We start from the raw sequence: 24,135 nt of genomic DNA on the forward strand, positions 1-24,135 counted from the left end.
CACTGCACCCAGCTTTGCAGAACTTCTCTCTTGCATGAATAATTTTACTCTATCTTCGTTCTTGGACTTTGAACCTTACAACTTCTGAGCTGTGTGCTGACCAATGCCACTTGTTGATGTACACTAACACTGACCTTCCTCTCTGGATAGAACAGTACACAACTGTGCTATTTTTTAACCTCATAAACACATCCACAGTGCTTTAATCTGTGGTTATTAATTAAAAGGCCTGATGATGTAAAGTCTTATAAAAACAACTGCTGTGAAGTTTGTATGTGACATCTTTCAATAACTGCAACTGGCAAGATAAAAGTAAAGAACACAAAAAAAGTACTTCTAAAATTAACTGACAAAACTATGAGGCTTTTGATGAATGCTAGAAAGCAGAGTTAAATGCAGGTTTCTGGCTGGGAGGCAAGCATATTCAACCACCCATTCTGGAGAAATTAGCTGGAGTCAAATACACTAAATCCTTCCTGTACCTAAAGGGAGCCTACAGACAGGAAGGGACTCAACTCTTTACAAGGGTAGATACTGGCAGGATAAGGGGAAATGGTTTTAAGTTGAAGGAGAGATGATTTTGGTTCGATATCAGGGGGAAGTTCTTTACCAAGAAACCGATGAGCTGCCGGCATAGGCTGCCCAGAGAGGTTGTGGATGTCCCATCACTGGAGGAGCTCAAGGCCAGGTTAGATGGGGCCCTGGCCAGCCTGGTCTAGTATTAAATATGGAAGTTGGCCCTGTATGCAGCAAGGGACTTGGAGCTAGATGATTCTTGCGGTCCCTTCAAATCCAAGCCATTCTATGATTACAGAAAGGAACATCTTGAGTAGCTTAGGAGAATCCCTAAAACAAAAAATAAACAAAGCACGTGAAATACAAGAAATCTGTGCTGGTTAAAGTGGAAGAGTGCAAGAATTGCTGGGTGTTGCAATGAACTCAAACTGCAGCAATTAAATATCTGTCATGAATTTATGGACAATTTATAGACAAGTCCGCAGAGTTGATAGAAAGAATAGTATGGCTTACAGGATGTAGTCTTGGAATTGACTTAAGGATATGAATGTGCTTTTCTAGTTTTGCTTAGGAAGTTATACCACCACAACCACCTGGTAGTGTCTCAGTTTCCCTATTTCTATGAGAGGAATAAGAGCTCTAGCCTTCTTTCAAGCACTCCTAACAAAATATGCCAGAAGCCAGTTTCTATTAATTCTGTTACTACTATTTAGGTAAGTTCTCCTCTACAACGTATAAGAAGATATCATAAATATTACCTCTGGTATCAGTAAAATCATAGCAGCATAAGACCTGAAATGTTACTTGTCAAGAAATGAAAATCAGTCAAACTTCATTTTTAAAAGAGGGAACTTTGGCAAAAGTGAAAGGAGAAAGTACAGTTTGGTAACATGAGTGGATCTGCGAAATGGACTGCCAGTAGCATTCTCTCCAGCAGCATACTCTTGTCACTGTCCCTTTTGGCTTGCATGCTTGCCTAAACACTTTCTGAGGCAATTAAAATTGCTAACCCAGCAGAAAACTAATCTAGGGTGGGAAGGCAGGGGGAGGAAATAAGGGGAACAGGACCGTCCTTTTCATTTCAGCGGTAACAAGCTGTTAGATTGGCTCAACTGCATCCACACCATGGTTTTTGTGCTTGGCAAGGTATTTAGATTCCTTTTCATCAAAGCAATTAAAAATATGCCTAAACTGAAATGCATGAGCAATATCACCCATATTCAGTGCCTTCCCACTGACGTAGTGTTTTGATAACTAGACTGGGATTGTCCACATGACTGAAATTAAGCACATCCTTAAGAGCAGTGCTGAATTAGAATTAGCAGACTTTGGAAGCCCATTCCATGGAGTTGCTCAAAGTCTTTGCTCATTTATAATCAATTCAACTACATGCTAGATTTTAATTCCACAAAAGTTCACTGTAATAGCTCATCCACATACAGCATTTAAAGCTCACGATACATACCCCTTTTGGCTGGTATGCATTTGGAGTTTAACATAAAATGTTATTTTGATATCCATGTAGTTAGAAGAGTTTTATTCCCTTTTTACATGTTAAAAAGCTGCACCAATGAGAATTAAACGAACAGAAAACTTTGCAGGAAATCACTCACTTTTGTAAGTGAAACATCTTTTAGCATAAAAAGCCTGGATCTTCTAAATGATTGAGTAAGACTTTCCCTGTTTATTTTGTAGATGGGTTTTCAGGGGTAGAAAAATGTAATTATAGGAAAAGCAGTAAAATGTGAGCTGGTTGAGGCATAAAGTGCAGCACTTAGAACAAGACAATTGCCTAAATTCCCTGATTGACAGATGGATGTCACATTAGATGAAAATGATAACAGATTTAGTGGACTGAAGAATAACTTCCTCTTGACAGTGCCCTGACCCTTAACCTACAACCTGACTCCTGTTAGCTTCACTAACACAGGGTAATTGTCACAGGTGCAGGATAAAAGAAACCCCTACAGCAGCTACCAGTGGTCAGAGGCTTATTTCTTTTGATGACCCAAAATGCACTGTTGAGATATGGCCAAGAAGTCCTGACCTCTGTTGACCTTCTAGGGCATTAAAATTTACCCCTCGAAAAAGGAAATTATATAAAAAGAATGTACTCTGTTCTGGCTAATGCAAAGTAATATCTTAACTGTGTAATAATTAAGTTGACAAACAAAGCAGAGTGACGGTAAAGTAATTTATTTTCATCAGCACAAAAGAGTGTTTCTTACACTGCTGTAACATGGTTTCAATAGAGACCACTGCTGTACACTCTGTAGAGTTCATGGGCTTTATAATTACAACTGAATTCTTTACCATGTCGTACTCTGGATATGTGTACTATTCCAGAATGATTCTGTTGTATTTATATGCTAATAGTATCCTTTCAATAGAAGCCAGCTCTTTGAATTGTATTTAAATTTCAGGAAGGTAAAGGATTGTAACAGTATTTATAAATGACGTGGTGACAACTGTGAGAATTCACAAAAGTTTATACCTCCTTCTGTTAGAAAATAGAGTACATTTTATTCTTTTTTTTCTTCAGCAACATGAATGGGGAATTCAGAAAACACAGAGCAGCACAATGAGCTATGCAAATATATCTCATAATAGAAGAAAGAATATTACAGAAGAAAACAAAATGACTGTGTCTCACATTCGAGTGAAGTCAATCCAGTTAACCTGCCCGTGTTGTTTCCTTTATTCATAGAAGAATGAATATTGTATGGGAGGAAAAAAGAGAAAAGAGACTTCTCATTAAAGAGAAGTTAATGCAGTAACGAAAACTGCCTGTGTTTTCAAAATGTTTCACCTTGAAAAAATGAAACAAAACAAACAAACAAGCAAAAAAAACCACAATCAACTTCTTAAACATCCGACAATGTCTCAGTGTATTCAATTATTGTGTTTATTGGTGCTTAATACCAAGACCATCCAAATATTTATTCACTAAATATGAAGGAACAAAAACAATGTTCTAAATACAATAGACTTACTGGGATCAAGTTTCTGTTCAGAACAGTAGAGCTCTAAAAGACCACTGTGCAAGAGGCACAAATTACTCTAAAATACATTGAAGGTTCTTATTAAGGTCATAGGTCTTGCCCTGTGGTTATTATTCATCCACAGAATGCTCTGATAAGTAATATGACACTAAATTAGTATACACAAGACTTAGGATAATTGCCTGAAGAAAATAAAAATATTAAGTTACACCTAAAGGAGTACTATATTGGTAGAAAACTTCAGTCTATTGTGAAAGATGTAGAAGAATCTGGCTGGTTTTATTCTGACATACATTATTAAATGATAAAAAAACAGGGACTATTCTGATGTAACTTATCAGCATGAACACTTGCAATAATTATGCCTTCCTCCTGACTACCATCTTTTCAAATGTGATGAGATCATCAGGTAACAGTGTAAGATATGAAGGCTTAGTGCACTTTGTTGTTAGCACATTAAAAAAAAAAAAAAAAAAAAAAAAAAAGAAATTGCTGGGATAATTAACAACTACCTATTTGTCTGTAAGCTGCATTCATTATGCCTACACAAATTGGAGGTCTCCAAAATCTGTGCAGTAAAATTTACTCTTTGTTCAGGAAGTTCCCCTTGGATTTGGGTAAAATTCTGGTTTGCTGTGTCTATTGTAATTGTGACAGGCAGTTGACATGTCTCATAGTCTAAATGTAGTGGCAAGCAGGGGGTGGTACAATGATGAAAAAAAACTGCCATTCATCCTTGTGCAAAGGAAAGGTGTTTCTTAGCATATTCCAACCTATGTTCAGTCTAGAGTTGGGTCTCTGAGGTTGAAGGTCAAATCTGTGAGGTCAAAGCTATTTCTTGTCAATCTTCGTTCACTAATGACACATGAATTGGAAATTAGAACAAAGTAAGTAAAACGAATAGCCAGAAGGTGAGTGTCTGTTTTATTACTCAGAAGAGCTGGGAAATCTGGCCAATTGTTGCCCTATGTGGCTTGAATGACAGTTGTTAAGTTGAAAAAGGGACAGTGTGATGGGAATGCCACTTTAAATCTCAATTACCTCCTCCACTCCAATCAGCTTGGTAGAGCTTTAATGAAGTGCAATTCTCTGTCCTTTTCCTCATACTTCTATCTCCAGAATAAGCCTCACATTCAAGTTTGACAGCAGTACAATCAGTTTTCCATTCATCACTGGCCCTGTTTTAACCCTGCTGAAAAAGGGCCTAATGTACGTGGCAGTGATGGCAATTAGGCAGAAAAGTAATATTAGAAACAGACAAAAGCTTGAGTCTTTTAGCATTACAGGTGTTGGGTTTTTTTTAGGGTTTTTTTTTTTTTTTATAGCCCTTTCTAGACATAAAGGAATAGGCAGTGTTGTTAAGTTCCCTTCTTCAGTCTTCTCTTAAGCTGAAAGTCCAACGATTTCAAGATTCAATTAATTAGAGACATAGAGAGCCAGAGAACAAGGTAAAAGCTACGTTCCTTCTAACTGAAGACACACTTAGTAATTGGCCTCTTATTAAAATGGATATCTTCTGGGTGTGTGTTTAATAAGGTTGATAAAAGTCGTCATTTCCTCATTAAGACAGTGGATGAATATACTCTGAGTGATCCCGTTGAGAAAGGGAGAGAGAAAGGGAAAATAGTACTCCCTTAGAATGTAGGAATGTAAAATATTAAAACGAGAAAGCCTGGGTCTGAAACTCAGGGGGGAAAAAGAAAGATATTGTGTGTATGCGTATGCAAACACAAGAAAAGCACAGAGAAAGGAGTTTACCGGGGGCTTCACTTTCTCATTTCATCGGGACAGGCAAAATACAGAAAGCTTTTGAGCTCTACGATAGAAACTGCTACTGGCTTGTTAACGTCTTCTTTGTGCAAGAACAAGGTAGAGGAAGTGGGGTACGAGCCTTATCTTTTAAAAGGTAGCTTAAACTTACCTTTTTTCTGCTTTATCTTTTTACATCATACGAGATCATACATATGCAGGCTGAAAAACACACACTTTGGATTAGAGTGCCAGCGTGGTTTTTTTTGTTGTTGTTGTTGTTTTTGTTTTTAGGGGAGAGGGATGGTTTTTCGTTGGGTTATACGTTTCCCTAACAGTTCTTTTTATGCGCAGTTTTTTAAAATGTCAGGAAATGTTGTTGGGGTGGATTTTTTGTTTTGTTTTGTTTGATAGATTCCACAGGAACATGTGGCACTGGTGCAAGGATCTTGTTTAAGAGAATGGGCATTTGGAGGTAAAAAAAAAAAAAAAAAGAGAGAGAGAGAGAGAGAAAGAGAGAGAAAAAAACAACAACAACAACCACGCAGCAATTAGGCGGCTCTTGCCGCTCATTGGGGATGTGACACAAGTGGGTGATAGTGGCTTTCACCTCTCGCACTCCCCTCTCTCCTGCCTGATTCCTAGAACAATCCCTGTCAGAAACACTCTTTGAAAAAGGCTGCATTAGACAATGGCTCTTCACCCTTATTTTACGCTTTAAGTAGTGGAGCAGAATGCTGTAAGGGGCTGAAAACAAGGCGTAATCTGAGAAAGACGCGCAGGCATTGTTATAACTGTGAAAACCAGAAGAACCCCTTTCAGAGCCATGACTGAAAGTGCTATGAAGACCTTTAGTCCTTTGCACTCTCCCAATCACCAATTAGACAAACATTAACATCAATTAAGCTGTTATACGGCACAGGTTCCATATAATTACCTTAATGGGTTGACGCTTTCTTTAGCAGCAATTTCTTAAACAAACTTCATCTTTTGTGCAACAGGCTAAGAAAATTTTCAGCAGGGAGCATTTCCTTTTGTCAAGTTTTCTAAAGAGACAGCTGAATTGTTCTATTTAACAACAAACACCTTCACTAAGGACCCTCGTCTTGTCCCCGTTCCCACCACATTTGACTACTGGGCTCAAAGCTTATTAACCATCAGAGACAAAAAAACTGACTAGCCAGGGGAGCACAGACTCATGCAGGGAGGGCAGTACACAAAGAGCCTGTGAGCCTGGCACTGGTTTGCAAGCAGACCCTAGGAGAAAGCACCAATTGAATTAGTTGCCTATTTAGTATCCAAAGAGCCAGATCTGTCCTTACCAAAAGCACAAAGAAAATGAAATAGAAAAACAGGATCTTGCTCATAAAACAAGACAAATCTGTCTAATTTATTTTGTTCCAGTAAGTGCTAATTAAATGCAAGCTACTCAGATTCTTCCTGTTCCTGCGTCACCCAATTCTCTTATAATCATGACAATGCTAGCCTGATTTTTCCCCCTGTTTAACAAACATTCATTTGAAATGTACTCAAATACAGCAATAAAATGCAAACCTTATATCATTTCTATTTTCATTTTATATTATAGCCTTTATACTTTGCTGTGAAAATTCTTGGGGAGGATGGAAGTGGGAGGGGGAAGAACTCAGCAGAAACAAGCCCTATCCTTCTTCATGATGAAGAGCAAACAACTTGAGGTGCCTACAGTGACCTGTAACTACTTTGTGAGATTCAATGTACAAATTTTATTGCACCTGACTGAAAGTCAAGTAAACAACCTGATTGAATAAAATAAAAAATAAAGAAATACAAAAATGAACATTGCAATAGAATAGGAAGGCGTTAGACACAAGTGCTTACAAAATGTATTTCTTTTTTGCTGCCCATTCTACTCAGAAGAACTGTCTGGTTATAACAGTGCGATAACCAGTAGCCAATTCATTTTACATATTTAAGGTCAGGGTCTGGTATTATGTACAAGTATCTGTTCCATTCAATCTCAGTCTAGCAAACGCCAAATACCACATTGGGTCAAAGACTTAAGGCCACAAAATTAAAAGGCAACTATGAGCTTGCATGTACTCTTTAACCTGAGACTTGAGTCAGCAATGTCCAAAGTCACAGAGGAATAGCAATTTGTAAAGAAATGTACATATTGAAATACAGTGAAGAAATTAAAGTTGTGTTTGATCTGTTGGGGGTAGTATACTAAAGAAAATTTGGACAAGCATCAATGATACTTTTTCATACACTAGGAGCATAATAAAGGTTCATAAAAGAGTATTTTTGAGGGTTTTTTTTTTTTCAGAAAACAGGCAAATAAATAAACGGGTATAAATGTACAGGTTTGGACTATGATCAGCTGGCACTACGATCAAAATTCTCACATGCACAAGCACCACTGGTAGCTAAGTATGCAACCCAGCTCTCCCATGCAATCTTAGTAAAAAATGTTACAGATGTCTTGATCAGAACAGGAGTAATGAAGGGATGGATAAGACATGCCTTCAGAATTACCTAGCCTTTTAAATAAACAGAAAAAATACATGAGAAAATTAAATTGTTACCCTTTTCCTAATTTTAACTTCTGCATTTGGAGAAAGACCAGGAAGCCAATTGTTTCCAGAAGACACTTCGCTTTTATTTGTCTTCTAAGAGGCTTTTGATTCTGCATCAGAAAGTTTGACGCCCCAGTCTCTCGCCATGAAATAATGTTGGAATTGCATCTGTGTTTTGACTATGGATTTCATTTAGGAGTAGCACAGTATTTATTTTGGATGAGTGTGGAAACCAGTTGAGTAATAATTTTTAATTTCTTCACAATTCTTTAGATATAAAAAATACTAATTACTAAGGAAATATGGTAATAATAATTAACTCTTGGTCCCTGGAGATTATGGGTTAACTCCTTTTATAATGTCTGTAGTACACACTTTGCTTTTGTTTGGGGAACAATATTTATCATTTTATCTTTTCCTAAAATCCTTGCGTAGAAATGGAGAGTGGGAGGGAATGGTGGTGAATTCTTTAGGGTGATTCAGATCAGCAGACTAACTTAGATATCCTGAAACATCCTCTGAAGGAGTTTGTCACTCCCCTCTGTATATGTTGGGAATCTGATCATTAGCCTGCTAACACCACGGTCTGGGCTGTGTGAATGCTCTATTCCCTCTAGTGCCTAGGTAACAACTAGAGGTCCTGCCTCCATGTAGATATCAATATATATCAATGGCCCAAACCATAAAAATGCAGATTTAAATAGCTTCAGTTGTATCCACTTTTTAAACCATGCATAAAAACGGTGCTGCTGTGAAAGTTGCATGATGAAAAGAAAGGGCTTTTATGTAAACTTATGGCAGCATTTGTTCTGTTGCAATCACTCACACTCCAGTTTCTTACATAGAGTGGCTTGGGTTGGAAGGGACATTAAAAACCATCTATCACACATGCTTTTTTTTTCTTTCTTTCCTTTTTATTTGTCCTGGTTTCAGCTTGGATGGAGTTGATTTTTCCTTCCCGGTGGAATGATACTGTGTTTTAACTTTAGGAGAAAAATGCTGTTGATAACACAGCAATGTTTTAGTTGCTGCTGAGCAGTGCAGTAGAAAGCCAAGAACATTTCAGTTTCTTAGCTTCTCATACTGTATTGCCAATGAGGTAGGCTGAGGGTGGCATGAACTGGGAGAGGACAAAATCAAGACAGCTGACCTAAACTGGTGAAAGGGATATTCCATATCATAAGACATAATGTGAAAAACACTTGAAAATAGTTGGCCAGGGGAGTAGCTGCTTCTTGGGGACTGACTGGGCTTCAGTCAATGGGTGGTGAGCTTGTGCATCATTTGTTTCGTGTGTATGTGTGTGTATACACGTCAGATCTGTTATCCTTTTTTCCTTCTTCCTTTTATGTCTTAGTTTTTAACTCAGCCCACGACTTTGTTTTTTTCTACTTTTTTTTTTTTTTTTTTTTTTTTTTTTTCTGGTCCTCTCCCCCATCCCACTAGGAGGTGGAGTAGAGAGCAAACAACTGTGCAGTGCTTGTTAGCTACCTGCTGGGTCAAACTACAACATATTGTGTCTGTTTCTCTCTCCCATGTCCTAAGTCTGACGAGCACAGGAAAAACATCTAAGAAAACAGTTATTCTTTAGGAATTTTCCATTTCCCTAATAAGAAATACAGGAAATTCATCTCAGAAAATTGATACTGTATAATCAAGATTGTTATGCGTCTTATTTGCTAGGCTAATATTCCTATCTTTGCGTGTCTTAAACAAGGACAGAAAACTAAACAGTTGTTACTTGATTTGGAATCTTAAGAAAACTTTACCGATTGCAATATATTAGGCAGGAAAATTAAAGTTAAAGTTAAGCAGTGTATAAGGGACATTTTCTAAGGAACATGGGAGATGCAATGGGTAAGACAAATATAGCTAGCGGGAACATTGACAGCTCAATCAGCGTGGGAACACAAATATTTGATTGAATATAACTTATACATTACAAAACTTTGAAGAAGAGATTCTCTGCTTATCTGCCAAATGGAAATCCATTTTATCACATATACCACTCTGTGTCGGTTTTTCAAGAGATGCTCATTCCCATCTTCCCCCCCCAAAATATGAACATGTTAGATTAAGGGAACAGGGAACATTTCATATTCAATACCTGAGAATGCAACATTTCCTAATTAGAATAATTAAGAGAAAACCAGGATTTTACCCCCCAATACATTCTTCAGACATCAAATTCTTTCCACGGTTTTCAAAAGCCTTGGACTTCTGTCTTGCAAGTTTAAATAAACAGTGAAAAAATACTTCAGGTATGACTTCAATCAATATTTAAATGAAGGATTTTGTATGACATGGTATAAGTTTGTATTATCAGAATTCTTTCTTATTACTACATAACTTGCATTTGTTGAATCTGCTAATTTCATCTTCAGCCAAAATACTGGCTATGCGAGATTTTTATGATAATAAAAGTTGTTCTGCAGTGGAAATTATAAACAGAGTTTGTGTGTGCTACTAGTGCCAGAGAGTTGCAGATCAACCAGTAATGTAGATCAGAAAAGCAAAGGATCAGAACTGTGTAAGTTCTGTTATAATATCGCCTGCACAAATACAATTAAAAAGTTCAGAAGACAGCTGAGCTGTAACTTCATGAACTGGTAGACATCTGAGCCTGAGCTTTCAATTCAGTTACCAGGAAGTAAGAATTTTGCTAAAAACCAAAAATGCAGAACATTTTCATCTAATATCACAGTGAAAGTTCTCAGAATTTTGATCATAGTATGCGTCAGTCCACAAATTTGTAAACAAGGATGATTAATCCTACACATATATACAAGCAGATTGACTGAAAGTGTGTATAAAGAACAGGATCTTCAGATCCCTTTGATACTCCTCTCCCTATGACATTTCTTCCATGTACAGGAGGGGGAGCAGGAGTTAGAAATACTACAGTAAACTCTGCACATTGAGTTTATTCCTGCATCCTGGTTGATTCTCTCACTGACAAGCACAGTTTCATCTTGGTACTTTAAAAGTAGGTACCTTGCCTACATTAGCATTGTGAATTTGGGCTATTAAAATTGTAATGTAGGCATCAGTAAAATGCCCCTCTTTTTTTTTTTTTTCTTTTTTTTTTTTTTAAATTTTGACTGAAAATTTAAGTGAAGCTTAAACGGTAAATGTAATGTAATTTTCTTTGCTTTCATTCATGTTTTTTTTTCACCTATATTGTCTTTGCGGTACACCAGCTGACACTGGTAGTATTTCCAAGAACATCCAACAGTTTATCACCATTTCTTCCATAGGGAATGAATAGTTACTGTTGACTCTGAGGTCCAAGTTCCTTCTTTTCTCAGCTGACTGCAAAAGAGTGTCCTGTGATGAAAGATTTAAGTATCAATTCATATTCCTGATGAAGGAGTAGTCAATCTACACATACTACATATCTGAATCAGATTTCTTATAAATCTGTTAATTATTTATTGAATTATCTTCCAATATTATGACATTCCAACCACAATAATCATAGCTCAAATAAAAGGCTGGTAGAGTCTGAGGTCTCCAGAGGTCCCTTCCAACATCAACCATGATGTTATTCTGTGATTCTGTGAAACAAGAGAAAGATAAATGCATGTTCTTAATATTATGCTTGAACTACAGACCATACTTCTATTCTATTCCCTTCCTCACTCTTTCATTTTACAACATTTACTCTCAAATAGAGAGTACTTTGAACTTAAGCCACACAAAAATTTGTAACTAATGTTGTAGCGAAAAAAAAGTAAAAAAAAAAAAAAAATTTACATATGTGCATCAAACATTCTCACTGTCTTTGATAGCATTAACACCGTATTTTCTATACCTTCCCGGAGATTAATGAAAAAAAAAAATTTAGTAAAACTGGTTATGCTTACATTATCTGATAATAGATTAGAATGAGGAAGTAAATATAATTATAGGACTATTTTTAGAAATGTTGCTGCACATTTTTCTTAGTATTAAAAGTTCTTAAAAACAGTAACTTTCTATGATAGGAAGAAAATGAAATCTTAAAATGTTTTTCTAGTGGCACAATCCTATAACTGTGCTCAAGTGCTTTTTCTCATGACAGATCATTTGTTTTGAGAATAGTGTCTACAAAACTTCAGGTTCTAATCACTATTCTTTCCATTGGTTCCTTCTGTAACTTACGGATTTGCAACCCATTCAGCGTAACATGCATCCACGTGACAGTTCATGTATGAGTGTGTGAGAGTTCTCACTTGCTGAGCCTGTTTTTTTTCCTTAAGTTGCATGAATCAGAGATTTCCGAATGTGTATTTTCTGTACAATAGATCATATAGGTTACACCTTGATCTGTTTCAGACTTTTCCTCCAGAAGGGTTTGTAATGACTTATCTGTAATAAATGGTCTTTTGACAGTAGTTGCACATAGAAACAGTTTCTGATGCTGTTAATATATGTTAATATTTCTTGTAACACACACACACACACAAATAAATCTAAATGAAGAGAAACTATGTTTAATGTTTCAAAAGTTTTTAAAAAGTTTGGGATGAGAGATTTTCTAATGTTACCTCAGCTAAAATTATTTTTTTCTTCCTAAATTACTATATGAGCAAAAAAATAAATAATTATGCAACATCACTCAACAACAATTACTCAATCAACATCTCTTAACATTATGATCTGAAATATTACAATTATTTCAGCTGTGACTGTACTACAATTAATGTTAAAATAACAGAGGCGTCATAGTGACTTCATTTGCCTACAATGAAATCAGTAAGTCTTCAAATATAACCTCATTCAAAAGAACTTTTGCCTATGCAAAAACATGTTTTCCATGTTTTTCTTTTTGAACTCTTTTTATCAATGACAGTTGACAATAGTAAGACATTTGAATGAATCTTGACAATTCCAAAGTTTTTGTGAAACATGCATATATAAAAACATATAGTTTCCAAATATCTGTAGAAACTATTCATTTATAGAACTCTAGAACTCCAGTTGTCAAGGAACAACTAAACAGATAAGGAGAAAAAAAGAAGTTGAATACATTCATTCAGTGATGTAGATATGAATATGAAGGTATGCATACTAAAAGTTGTGCAAATGCAAGAGTATTCACAGAAGATATTGGAAATCTATCTATCAAGTGTGGTGAACTACTATTAAAAATAATGATAATATCACTGAATAGTGTATATCAAACAACTTTTCCCGTATACATGCATCTCTTCTTACCTTGGCACAATTTTTTAAATTCCTCCTTGCACTGCAGTTTTACAAGAAAAGTGCTGCATATCTGGATGTTGCCATGTATAAAACTACCTTTAGCTGGAACTGAATAGCTATATGAGTGTTTAAAGTAATTAGAGATGTCCAGATTCCTCATTATACACTTCTATTTTTGTCTCTTCAGACTCCACATAACATGTACTGTACAATAGACAATGGTGAAGAAGTGAAGAAGCCTAATGGTAGCCACTTTTCACAGAATACTGATTATAATATCTTCCAGGGGCAGCTGTTTCCAACAAGAAAGAAAAGTGTAAGAAAATTTTCATTCTTCCTTACTTTATACTTCTCTGTAAATTATCTGTGTCCAATGTGGCTTTTTGGTTTTGACTGCTTAGAAACAGGGCTTGTCTCTTGGGTCAGTTACCATCAAAGCCTTATTTTGGTCACTTGTAGAATAAATAACATAAATAACAAAATATTTAGCAACAATAAAACACTAAAAATATTTCATTAGAGTACACATGATGACAGTTTGATAAGGCAGTTACAGAACCAACATAGAATCTGTGAGGAAAAACATTTCATTGCAATGTCCAGCTTCATATATACTTATTTTCCAAAAATAACTAAAGTAATTTGAGGTGGTAGGAGTTGCAAAAGCAAATACATCAAAGCCCTCAAAAGAATCCACATGGATAGGTCATTAGGACAGTATGGCTTTATATAGTTAGTTAAAATTCTCAGAGGTTAGTTTATATCTTGATACTTTAATAAACAGTTTCAGCTTTGGTGAAAGCTGGAAAGCTTAATCCATTAAGAGCCATTCAGAACCAAAACAAACAAACAAAGCTTTAACCACTTCAATGACAACAGCACAGAACAAACAAGCAGTCTACTTAGAAAATCCCAGCAATTTTAGGATCAATAGCCTCACTCTGTGCTTCTAAGTGATGAAAGCTAGAAAATCTCTGTTGTCGGCTCTTTTCAAAAATGCTTCTGGCAAAGATATAGTTGCAAATTTGATGAGTTTGGTTTAGTAATACCCATGTAGTCTAGATGGCAGACTTAAGTACTAGCACCAGTCATAATGAAAACAAACAAACTCAAACATCACTTTTAGCTGAAATTTCCTCTCTCTATCATTAATTTAAGATGTTCTTACATGTAGTTTTTTGTGATTATTTTTCTAGTTAACAGCAATAGAAATTTTCTTTTTCATTTAGACAGTTTGGAAAAGTATATTAGAAAGATTTTTGTAAATGCAAGACCAGTGCAGTGACTTAATGCACTAAAATAATGTAATATTGTTTCAAAGTCCATTTAACTCAGTCTGCCAATATGAATAATCAAATCAGCAAATACATCTATATACACAGAAAAAAAGAAAAATAAACATTTTTTTCTCCTTTATAAGATTAAAAGTGTGCTAGGCCCTTTTAAAACTTTGACATTGTATATTGACTTGCATGAAAATAGCATTTACTTCCTTTTACTTTATCTAGTTTTATTTCATGCAGTAGAGTTTCTATATAGTAGACCTGTTACTGTTTGAAAGAATTTTAAATTATTCTCGCATTTTTAAACAAATATTGTTGCTTTTTTTTCTGTTTCTAATAAATAATATATTTTTAATAAATCATAAATATATATCTATAAATTTAAATTTCATATGTTCCATTAATTATTAACTCAGAAAAACAATAGGAGTAATATTTATTTTTTACCTAGCAGTGTCATCTTCTTATTTTACTCATAAATTATCTATAAGTCTTAACCTATATACTTATGAGGATATAAAAAGACACTATATAAATTTTCTGCATATGTCTACAAGCTAATTTATCCAGTAAGATTTGCTGTTTTCTTCTAAAGTCATCAGATTTTACTAATCGCGTTTTTAAAATGTAATCAATAGCACAAAATGCTGTCAACATGAGAAGGAATTAAAACAGAGCTTGTCCCAGAATTCTTGTTTACACATCACACAGCCTAACCAAATTTTTCAACGGAAAGGCATAAAGTCAGAATAACATTGAAAATATGTGGCTTTACGCAGGGACACTGTGTTGTTTAGTCCTGATTCATTAAGATGCCTGATGCATAAGTGACTTGTCAAACGGTATGTGGGTGGCTGTAATGGCAGCATGTAGGTTTGTATGGAAAACAAGTATGGCACTGTGAAGATTTTTTCTCTCTTTCATCATATAGGTACTCACATGTAACACTTGTGAGGGGTCTGCTAAGAACCTTGCTGTCAAACCTAGTAATTCATCAGAAACATGTAAGTTTAAAACAAAGTTCTCCAAAGGCAGAGAAATAGCTTAACCAAGTGACAGACACATAGACGATTTCGTTCCTGCCAGAACAACATTCTGCACAGCCCACCAGCAAGCTATTTGTCACTGCTACAAGAATATCCTCCACAACTTGGCATCAGGGACCCTGGGTAGCCAACTGTGCTTGCACAGTGCTGGAAGTGCTATCCAATAATAGGGAGAAAAATGATCTGAGAATCTCATTATTATTACAAAATGTGTTATTGTATGAAAAACATATCTTTATAGCCACAAACATGAAAAGTTTATAGGAAAATACCAATTTACAGAAAACCAGAAAATTGTATACTATATGGAAAGGCTTGTTTAACTTCATTTCCATTTCCCCCTCTTTAATCCTCCTACCCATCAAAAAACATGACCGAATATTCCATACATCTGGTGTAATGTGGTAGGCTTTTCATGGTAGTTCATAGAAATAAGAGGATGAAATAATCTTTGCCATAATGCCATTATGCATTATTCCAGAGATGAACAGACCTGAGTAACCAAGTAGCTTAGCAGGTATAATGTTTAGTTTAAAAAGTTTAATGTAGGATGATGGAAGAACACCATCTTCAGACTATCTGGTGTGAAACATAAAGTCACACGTTGCACGTGCGTTGTTAAAGTCACAAAAATCAACAGTTATCATTGTGAATAATGTTGTGCAATATCATTCACTGCAAGCCCAGAGCAGCAGAGTGCGGACCTATACAGAAAGAATCCCTTTATTGTTTCTTTAGGTTGTAAATATCACATTGGAAAATAAGTATTTACAAATTTATTAATGTTGACTGCACATTTGAAATTACCTAATTATCATCCTCAGCCAATTGATTTTGAGAAGAGAGGCAGAAAAAAAGGAAAACAGTCCAATCCCAATAGTATTGGGAAGTGATACAGGAGAATGAAAAGTAAATGTTGTGAAGATCAGTAAAAATAGTTTTCTAAGAGAAATAGAGCAGAAATAATGGAGAAGGAATTAATTTTCAGATATTTTTGTAAATAAATAAATAAATTTCAAATAATCGAGCAAGAAACAAGAAAAGGAGAGGGAAGAATTCCACTGTATGGGGAAGAGCCTGTGGGGATTAATGCAGTAGACAGAATTAACTTAATAAACCAGTCTAAAATTTTCAAAGTTCCTGTTAACCCGGTCATTCCTTTTAAGTGACCAAGTGTCTTATCATTGGAGTATGATGTAATGATAAATGTGTGTACAAATGCTTGATGCTTCCATTTTTATTTATTTTTTTTTAAATTTCTATTCATTTTAATTAGATAAAAAGAAATGAAAACTGACTTCATACGAGGATAATCCTGTCCCTGAAGTGGGACATCCTTTATTATAGATTAGTAAATTACAAATAAAGTGAGCCAGCTCTGCAGAGATACCACAGTATCTACAATGAGTCAGATCTGGAAGCATAATGTTTCATTTTGTGCTGTGCTAAGTAGACTTACCTGATAAACCCAGTTCAGAGATCTCAGTGTAGCAGAATTACAATCACTGATACTGTGAGAACTAACACAGGCTCTGTACTGTCTTAGCATGTTTTTAGTCTCTCTTTTCTTATGTATAGTTCCTCCCTTGTACAGTATAACTAGAGCTGCTGATAGAAATCCTTTTTAAGTAAAGGAAATAAATCAAATGATCAAATAGCAAGATCTATAGAATGACATTCAACAGGAAGTTGTAGAGTTTTAGACTGTAAACTCATCATCAAAGAGGAACCTGGGAGAGAAGAAAAGGAGAACTGAATAAGAGCTGTGAATCAGAGCACAACAAAAAACACAACTGTTTTTTCTTGTGCTTACATTGCAAACTGCCCATAAGATCATATATCCTTAAAACAGACATTGCAAGATTTTTGCACAACAATTGCATTTATATTGAATTTGGTACAAAACTATTTTTTTTTTTTTTAGCTTTACAATTTTAGTTTTGTTCATCATATTTCTATTTTGTTGTACTGCATGTTTTTAAGCAAGACAGTAAGCTATGATGATTTTTAAAAAAATATTTCAAATAACTGATTCTATACTCATGCTTTTGTCTTTCATTAAAAATATTCTGAGTACCAGAACTTAAGATGCATTAAGAAATTATGAAAACTATTAGATTTTTTTTCTGGCAATTTGGTCATATAAATTAGTATTTTGCATTTCTTTTGCTAATCATTTCTTTTTTAAAGGTGGTGACTACTTGAAACTGTTTTTACAATACAGATAACATTCCCAGTGAAACTTAATACATTTAATTCCCTCTTCCTACCACCCTCCAGAACAAACAAAAAGCAAACAAACAAACAAACAAACAAAAAGTGGAGGAACAGTTATATTAGTTAGTATGAAAAAGATCTTACAAATAATTATTTTTATCTCCCAGGCTGTTAAGACTTCTGTTGCATTAACAAAGGGCATTGAAAGAAATGGGCTTTAACATTAACAGTGCTTAAGCAATCCAAATCTCTTCCTACTAAGTTCCTTTGAGGAGTTAAACTGACTTTTTAAAAGGGTTTATGCTTTACATATTGACACAAGAATGACACTGAGTCTTGTAGTGATCCTATTAAAAGTGGACATATAAAGTTATCAATATTTTATTTCTGAATTCAATTTAGAGAATCAAATCTAATGGAAATACATATCCATGCTTGGAAACTTACTCATTAAGCTTTTTCTGGAACATAACTTTAAACATTCAGAATTCTTTAATGTATTTGAAATTACACTGCAATGGAAAGAAAATAGTAGCAAATTTTACTTCTAATATTACACTTTAGCAGTTATTTTGCTTGGGACTTCAGACATACTTCAAAGATCTCATGAACAAACTCTGCCTTGCTGCCTGCCAAGAAAAGGAAGTCTTACTTTAGACTACAATGGACTGATTGGCTTGGTTCAAAAGGTCACCAAACACTTCACATGCCTGGTCAGGACTAAAGTTTAAAGGGGAAATCTTGCCAAGCAGGATTAAGGTGTCTATTCTTTATTCAGTATGGTAACTCTCAGTGTTGAGGGGAGTAGTATATGCATATCCAAAGAAGAAAAATAAGGGTAATAGGATAAAATAAGCTTGCAGGTCAGGTATCAGGGAATAGTGATGAAATCACTCAAAAGCATGTGAGGAGGAGTTTAAAAAGCACATTGAAGAAAAGTTACAATTTGAAGTCATCTGTATCAAGAAAATGAGCATAAATCTTCCTACAAAGTTAGATTATGGCTTTCCTGTATAGAAACACTGTAATGTAATGACCCTTGTCTTTTGAGTGGGAGCACGAATGATATATCTTTGCATTCCAAATGAGACCGACAAATATGTGGCTTAGAACAATCGGAAATATAGTTAATTTTTTTTGAAACAGGAGCATACTGATTCGCATCAAACTACTTTCATCAGGCCACATGCACAAAAAATAAGGGATAAGGTACTTCATTTCTGCCTGTTACAGAGTGGCCGAACTGTTATATCCCTGGTTATGTTTTTTCTAGACCTCCTTTCCTCTGGTCCACATTATTTACTTAACATATGTAAGAATTAGATTGCTTGCTGAACATGTTTCCAAATCATAGAATCATCCAGGTTGAAAAAGACCTCCAAGTCCAACCAGTCATCTAACACTACAGGTCCACTGCTAAACCATGTCCCTGAGCACCACATTCACACTTCTCTAAAATAACTTCAGGGATGGGGACTCCAGTGCCTCCTTGGGCAGACATAACAAGCTTATGACCTCTTCTGTGAAGAAATTCTTCCTAGTGTCCAATCTTTGGATTCTGTCCCTTGCCACCTGAGAAAAGAGGCACATCTTAGACCTAGAATCTCAGGTCTTTTTCTTAATGTCATAAACCCCTTCTCTTTGCAAACACTGCCTGAATTTCAGGAGGTATTTTCAGGTAGTTCTAGATTCCGGCTCAGCCATAAAAAAAAAAAGGAATTCAGTAGGCATATAGATGACTTTTGCTTAGTCCTGCAACTTTCAGCTAATTTACAACAGGTTGAGAGGCTCTGCAGAAGAATTGTAGGCTTTAAAGCTGCAAGTGACATTTGCAAATTACAAGCAACAACCTGATATATGTGGGGAAAAAAAAGAGTGCATGCCCTTGTCTTTCACTTTTGCCTTTTTGCATTAGCTCTATTGTAACTCTTTAAAACTACCACTGGTTTTAAAGAGAAGCCAAGATCAAGAAGACCAATATGTATCTTGAATATTATGAAAGTGTACACACACACACACACACATATATATACATATGCATACATATGTACATATATATATATACATATGCATATCAGACATTGGGTAGGTTTTCATTCGTTTGTTTTTTGTGTGTGTGTGTTCTTTTTTTATAAATACTATTGTATATACTGAGAATAGTAAAAGTCACTTTTTGTGAAGCGTGGTCACAAGGTACAAGAGGATACAGGAGCAGGACTAGGGAAGTAATTCTGCCCCTGTACTCGACACTGGTGAGGCCCCACCTTGAGTAATGTGTTTGGTTTTAGGCAGCTCAATTCAGAAAGGACACTGAGGTTCTGGACCAGGTCTAAAGAAAGGCATCAAGGCTTGTGAAGGGCTTGGAGAATAAGGCCTGCAAGGAGTGACTGAAGGAATTGGGGCTGGGGGAAAGGAGGCTGAGGGGAGACCTTGTTGCTCTTTTCCAGTACCTGAAAGGCACTTACAGTGAGAGCAGGCTTGGTCACTTATCACTGGTGACAGGTGACAAGATAAGGGGAAATGGCCTCAAGTTGCTCCATGTGAGGTTTAGGTTGGATATCAGGAAAAACTTCTTTATTGAAATGGTTGTTAAGCCCTGGAATATGCTCCCCAGGGAGGTGGTTGAGTCACCATCCCTGAATGTGTTAAAAACCATCTGGATTCTGTGCTCAGGGACATGATTTAGTGGAGGGTTGTTAGAGTTAGGGTAGTATGGTTAGGTTGTGGTTGGACTTGATGATATTGAAGGCCTTTTCCAACCTGTGTAATTCTATGACTGTATGATTCTATGATTTGGAGAAAGACTGAAAGGTTGTAATAACTCTAGTTTTTCATAGATAAATTTTAGGTATTGTGCACAGTTTACACAATAATGTATATAAATGACTTTTGTTGGACCAGAAAAATTTGAATCAGGATGCTGAACACTATGTTGGATTGTTCTTGAGAAGAACTGAAATAATCAGCAAATTTAATGGGATTAAATATTCCACTGCTAGTGGCCTATCAAGAGGGCACAGACAAGGGAAACAGAGGAAGATTTCCTAGATCTGTGCCAAAACTTGCTGTTTAATTAATATTTGACCCGTCATCCAAAACTTGCTGTTTTGTATCTAAGACTGTTAAATGCAAAATCTAGTGTGCTTAATCAGTGCAATGCAAGGAAGTCTCCAGTAAAGATGATGCTTTATTTGGTGTATTCTCAGATCAGACGATTGCTCTCACAGATTACACGATTCCAGAATACACTCCTTATCGCTTCCAGTATTCTATGAAAAGAAAAAAGAAAACAACAAAATGATTTCTTCAGAATTATATTTATCTGAGATATTATAGGGGAATTGTGAAGAATGCACAGAAATATTTCCAAAACTTCACTGGCAAAAGAGGGAGTGAAATAATTTATGATAAAGGAAAAGGAAAAATGAAGAGAAATTTAAGACATTCTGAAGTAACCTTGACCTAGAGTTATTGTTTCTTTAGAAGTGAGAACATGGAAGGACTTTTGTGTATGTATTTTGGTTTGGTTCAAGGAGGCAAGAGTTAACTGATGAAGTGAAGGAATGTGTGAAGTGTGCATAGTGCTGAAAGGCTGAAGTTTGGTTTCATGCTTATCTGAAGGGTGAGGCTCAGCTGAAGAGAGAATGTGCCAAGATCTAAGCAGATAAGGAAAATGGAGTCTCTCTCTTATATTTCTTTCTTATTTTCTGATTGTTGTATGTGAACACTACCTATAGGTTTCTGAAAGATGAAACAGGAAAGAAAACTACATTTAATACTGCATATGGTATTAAATATTCTACTCTATACATAGGGAGCATATCCTAATTCATATATTTTTATATCATGACTCTCATTCATGTTCAGATACTCTTATCTGAGAATATTCCAAAAGAAACAGTTTATTTTGTCAATTTATATTGTTTTTTTAGTTTTTGTTTCAAATTCATCAAATCATTTTGCATGTTTATAATCAACCCTATTCTAGAAAACATTTATACATACATATAAACATTCTACTTATGCTGCAGAAACAATGTTAAGTATGAGCTTATTGTTTTGATAAATCCAGGCCTGAGAACAGAAATGTCTGAAAACATTCTTTTAGAACATCTAAAGAGGAAATGCTTAAATGAAAAAAAAACAACTAACACAATATTTTTGGGTTACAATTTTTGAGATAATATTAATGAAATCATTATTAAATTCTAGAATGAAGACTAAAATAATCAAATTGGAATCATTCCTCAGATTTCTTACTCATTACTGGAGGTTAGAGAAAAATTTTATTTAATAAGTCTTGAATATTATCAAATGTATTAATATTTTCATTTAAAATGTGTTATTATATTTTAAATTTACTTGTGCATTCCTTTACTATATTTTTCTATTACTCTATACTTACCTACAGGTACTTTCTCAACTCTCAGCTCATCAAGAACACTGGGAAAGGACTCCAGGTGGAAGGAAGTGTGTTCTAATTTTGTAGTTCCCACTCCTTTGCTTTAGGTGAAGAAATAATTTCTTTGAAGTGAGATTTGACTATATCAGTCATCATCAGAAGGAAAATGAATAAATGTAACATAATTTTCTCTTACCTCCAAGTAAGCAGCTGGTCAGTATTAGTACAACCAGATCAAAAAAGCAACCAGCCAATACTAATGTTATCAGATAAACTGGTAAAGGACACATTCTCGATCTATGAAGACATCAAGAATATTAGGCTATACATTGCTAAAGATATGTATTACTGATGTGTTAAGCATTGCCTACCTGTTCATTTACATCTGTAAAAGTCATTATCTTGCCTATGTGATATGGGATATACTTTTCCATTTTGCTTAACCCATGACATCCAATTACCTAATCAACACAAAAGTCAGCAGAGAACAGAGCAAAGAAAAGGGAGATACCTTAGGTTTGCTGTCTTATTTCACACTTTATTTTCATGAAACTTAGTAAATTCATATTATTGTTCAGTATAGGAATTGGTGATATTCCTCAGCATTATATAACTACAAAACACATGTCCATTACAGTCATTAGATATGGCCTTGTAGAAATTTGTCAGATATGTAGTATATTATACCTCAAAGTAGTAATAACTTTTGTAGGAATGTATTGAAAAAATGCCCTGCATCAATATAAGTTCTAAAACCTCTCTCTAATAAATTAGATTTCTGATAGCATCCAAATACATACTGTAATCATGGTAAAGGCATTAAAAACTGGATTTATAATGGGAATGAGCACCTGTATCTCGTCGTAAAGGCGGAGAGCCTCAGATATTCAACACCTCAATAGCATATTGTGATTTAGATGATGCAAAATGCAACACATGCCAATAAACACAAGGCTGATTTAATTTTTTCTCTGTTCACTTTATTGATTTATTTGGAATGCTGCTGAGTTTACAGAGCTGCATACTAATTCCTGCCAGAATCTGGCTTCACTGCTCACACTGAGCATCATTTTACTCTCAGGGTAGTCAGTGGGACACCACAATGTGAAGTAGTGCAGCAGAATATGAGTCTTGTAGCAGACAGCTGTATATTGTATTTCATACTAATCTTACTTTGTCATTCTTTAAAAAAAGAAAAGAAGGATTGGAGGGGGGGGGGGGGGGGGGAAGGGGAGTAGGAGAAAAAAGGGAGATCTGTGTAAATCCTTTATTTGCATTTCTACTCACTAAAGAAGATGCAGTCCAGTTTTAATTTTTCAGTGGTGAATAACTAATGAGAATCTTTCATGTATCCAAGCATTATGATTGTTTTAAAAGGAATATTCCTTTTAAGTGTAAAAATGAATTTATGTAGTGACCTCTCTTCCATGTGACCCACTTTTCTGTGCTGCTTTGAGTCTTCCTGAGGAGTTTTCTAACAATGCTACAAAATTTAAAGATCTTTAAAGAAACAGAACTTCAAGCAATTCTTCCCTGGGAGTAGACTCCATGTCTGGCCGGTTCCCTATGGAGTGTCTAGGGAGTGATACAGCCCACATTGAAATTTTTAATAATGTACCAGATAGTAGCATGGGAGCTTCAAAATAATCCTTATTAATTATGCTTTCCTCGTTCTTCTGTGATTTTTCATCTCTCTCTTTTTTTTTTTTTTTAAATAAAACTACTCTTGTACTTATGTCATAAAAAATTCTGCCTTTTTCTCTTTTTTAATATTTGTATTCAAGACAAACAACAGGAGGTTGAAATCAGGCCATTTAAAAGAAACATCTGCTGACATTTATTCATATGCTACATGTTCCACTTTCATCATTGAATGTAATGATAAACACACATTCCAGTCAATAATGGCAATTCCCAGCCAAGCTTTACAAATGGTCTCTTTAACACCTAAATTGACAGCTCGGGAGAATTTGAGATAGAAGCTAAATATGGTACATTTGGACACTATTTCCCTAAAGCCTAGAATGACTGGAAGACTTTTACAAGAAAATACACTGTGGGTATGTGGGTACAGTCTTGACTAATACAGGTAAATATATAATTTGGCTTTTGTGTTTTACAAAGAACAACTTTGGAAAGAATTTTTTTAAGCATGACAGCATATTCTTCCTT

The 24,135-nt window shown here is 35.2% G+C and overlaps 1 long non-coding RNA gene across 2 annotated transcripts in view; it reads left to right on the forward strand.

The window, feature by feature from the left end:
* The window catches only part of LOC107315004, a 37,444-nt gene extending 14,343 nt beyond the window's left edge, over nt 1–23,101 (forward strand). Inside the window, exons 3-4 of one of the 2 annotated variants that reach the window (XR_001555722.2) lie at nt 13,203–13,331; nt 21,973–23,101. This is a non-coding gene — a long non-coding RNA (uncharacterized LOC107315004). Of the gene's footprint in view, nt 1–13,202; nt 13,332–15,229; nt 15,329–21,972 lie in introns of those variants that run through there. The other variant, XR_001555723.2, reaches the window with a different exon arrangement.
* The last annotated feature ends 1,034 nt before the right edge of the window (nt 23,102–24,135 follow it).

This window comes from Coturnix japonica, chromosome 5 (genome assembly GCF_001577835.2).
Source record: "Coturnix japonica isolate 7356 chromosome 5, Coturnix japonica 2.1, whole genome shotgun sequence".
NCBI lineage: Eukaryota > Metazoa > Chordata > Aves > Galliformes > Phasianidae > Coturnix > Coturnix japonica.